The sequence below is a fragment of the Triticum urartu genome, chromosome 1A, assembly GCF_056163025.1.
Source record: "Triticum urartu cultivar PI428250 chromosome 1A, HENAU_Tu73, whole genome shotgun sequence".
NCBI lineage: Eukaryota > Viridiplantae > Streptophyta > Magnoliopsida > Poales > Poaceae > Triticum > Triticum urartu.
The window spans coordinates 222,911,188-222,914,606 of record NC_141873.1 but is presented as its reverse complement, the minus strand read 5'-3'; the positions used below and the strand labels follow the sequence as shown (position 1 = coordinate 222,914,606).

Below are 3,419 nucleotides of genomic sequence, written 5' to 3'. Positions count from 1 at the left end.
AGACAATGCATGGTTTATATGCAATTAATGTCTAAACAGGATTACACTATATGTTGCGTGTGTCAAACACATTATACATGTTTCAGAAGTAAAAAAATCTGCATGAAACACACATTAATTGGAGACAATTAGCGAGGAATGCATACATTGGAATTCAACATAAAGTGGTTTCAAATATTTGAAAATCCAAATTAAGGTGGATCCAGCCTTATGAATTTGAGATCATGCCATTTGTAAACCATATTTATGTATAAAGGGTGTTGTGATTTTGAAAGTATATATGAAAAATTATGTATATAGATTTGTATTCGAATACAAAATGGATCCTGCCTGAAAAAAATACAAACTGGATTCGAATTGAGTTGGCACGGTAAATGTGCACTCTTTCTCTGCAAAAATTTGAATGAAGCAGGGAAACTCGCAGTAACCGCCCGAAATCAAAATCAACGAGATTGAAATTACTGCCTATCCCTGACATGCAAAGCCTATCAGCTCGATTTCTATAGGTTTCGATAGAGGTAGGCCTGTAATTTCACTCAAACATGACATAACCGCCTCTGCCTCTCACCTCCCCGGATTCATACATGGTGGGCACCAACATACAGTTTCTCCTTGGCCGAAATTGCCTTCAAAAGGAGCAAAGATAACAAGCACTTGGAAAAACAAATGTGGTTGGCGTAAGAGGAAAACCAAGCATTCAAGAGGTGATTCACCCAACAAGTGTTGTCATCAAGCATAGCATATGGTTTGACAAAGAAGTGTGGCATGGCATTTAAGCATATAAGGTGAGCACAATCAAGGACATCATGGAAACAAGTATGCAAATGGGAGGTAAAGATGCTAATGTGTGTGACAAGTGAACAAGCATCAACCTCAAGATCATAGCAAGAAGGCGTAATGTGCTCAACAAAAGGTCTATGTTAGGCATAGCAATCATTCACAGCACCAAGTAGAATGAGGTGTCTAAACACATGGGTCAAGTGCAAGACAATCCAAGCATAATGTGCATGGGGTGTAGTGAATATAGTGTGGCACTCAACACGATAGAAAGAGCAATGGTTCATCATGTGTGAGGCAATCAAGGCAAGCATGTAGCAATCGATGGGACATGGCATGTGTGAAGTGATGACATTGTTGCAACCAAACATATGAGAGGAGCAAGTAATCGAAGAATTGGATGCAACACACAAGGCATATATATCATGATGCATGGAATTGTGAAAATGACAAGTGGAAGCAAGATCTCTAACATGTGCGCAAGCAAGGGGTCCAAGATGACAAATAAGTCGCATGGTGCAAGCAACACAAGTAGTATGATCCACAATAGGCATGCTCATGGTTTGGGGATTCTCAAAAGAAAAGGATATCACCTTGAAAGCATGTTCTTGTGCGTCCTTCACAATGCCGAAGTACAAGCAAGTGCGATGTAGAATCATCGTGGTAGAAGGTGGTTCGCTCTCAAGAGCTCGAATTGTCAACTCACGTGACGTGGAAGTTGACACGAAGTCCAAGTATCCTACACATGCACACAACAAAAGAAAGAACATATGCGCATGGTAGATAATCACATCATCCATCATGATGGTTCTCTTCGTTTGCACATAACCATTAGAAGCACAAGTGCGTAAAGAATATGATGCAACAATGGCAATGTTCATGGCACTAGGTATATGGTGCAAAGAGGTAAGACAAGCATGCTTCATAAGGAATATGTCAAAATCTCCAAATATATGTGAGAATGCTATGGGGGCAAACTCATTATCAAGACTAAAGGCATAATTGCACTCAATATGATAGAGGCAAAGGTGTCCCGATGTTTCGATGAGATGGTGGCTATCGTTTTCTGTGGGAGTCGACCTTGACGATCCGACTACGAACGTGCGAGACGTCGCGCCTTAGCAATCGCTAAACCAACTTCCGAGGGGTTATTGACCACGCCGGAGCACGATCAACCTGACCACGAGGGCCTGTTTCCTGCGAGCAAACGAAGAACAAGCAAGAAACTGAGATTGCAACCTGGATATTGCGAATATAAGATGAAAGCTTTATTGATCAAGGTGGGGTTCTGTGACGTCTTGGTCTGGTCGTTGGACACAAACGAAGTACGCGAAGTTGCAGCTATGGCGAACTTTTAATCTAAACAAAACCCAAAGTCTAAACGGCGCCCTAAGGGCTGTATATATGGAGGAAGAGAGGGGAATTTCGTGGCCCTTGAGGGTGGGGTCCGAAACCAACCCTAACTCTTGTTTCCCCACACATACGGACTCTAAAAATAGCCTATACTTAAGTATTTCGAAATTACATGGGCCTGGCCCATTAATAAGGTGACGCAGCACCTAGAATAGCCTATGGACGAATATTATGAAGTGGCATATTGTATATTTCGTCCATGGCTTCATGCACTCCTTATGGCGGCTTCAAAGTCCTGAAATCATCACTTGTAACTCCGTTCTTGATCCCCTTGCGCATGCCATCAACTCCATGCATGTTCTTGCTCCAATGTTCATCCTTCTCCAAGCTAGGCCCTTCATTTGAAAGCAAAACAAATGTATCCAATTTAGGCAGCATCATAATCTCATCAACATTAGAATCATTACCAAGAAACGAAAGTACCTGGTAATTTAATTGGCGTGCACGAGCTCTAGTAATTGGTCCAGTATATGTACCGGTAGGGGCTGTGGGTGTAACAATGGTATTGATGTCCTCATCATCCTCCCCTTCTTGAAATGAAGTCGTCCTCGACGGAAGCTCATCTTCCTCACCCAAATAAGGCTTCAAATCTGCAATATTAAAAGTGGGACTAACCCCAAAATCTGCAGGTAGCTCAAGTTTATATGCATTATCATTTATTTTCTCTAAAACCTTAAAAAGACCATCAGCACGTGGCATTAGCTTTGATTTGCGCAGATTAGGAAATCTATCTTTACGCAAAAACACAACATGTTTTCTACCCTTATCTCCAGCAAGTTTATATTTAGCATTCATACGCTCAATGTTTTCCTTAGTTAACTCATGCATTTTTAAAATCAATTCAGAACGTTCTTTAGCATCAAAATTAACCTTCTCCGAAGATGGAAGAGGCAACAAATCAATAGGTGCACGAGGTAGGAAACCATACACAATTTCAAAAGGGCACATCTTAGTAGTAGAATGCAATGAACGATTATAAGCAAATTCAATATGAGACAAGCATTCTTCCCACATTTTCTTGTTATTCTTCAAAACAGCCCTAAGCATAGTAGACAATGTTCTATTGACTACTTCAGTTTGTCCATCAGTTTGGGGGTGACAAGTAGTACTAAAAAGCAGCTTAGTCCCCAACTTAGCCCATAAACATCTCCAAAAGTGGCTAAGAAATTTAGTATCACGATCTGAAACAATAGTATTTGGCACACCATGTAAGCGAATAATTTCACGAA

At 40.9% G+C, this 3,419-nt stretch overlaps 1 pseudogene; it reads right to left on the bottom strand.

Moving 5' to 3' along the window:
* Window positions 1–578: 578 nt before the first annotated feature.
* LOC147990656 (uncharacterized) lies at window positions 579–1,658 on the bottom strand (annotated as a pseudogene).
* Window positions 1,659–3,419: the final 1,761 nt, after the last annotated feature.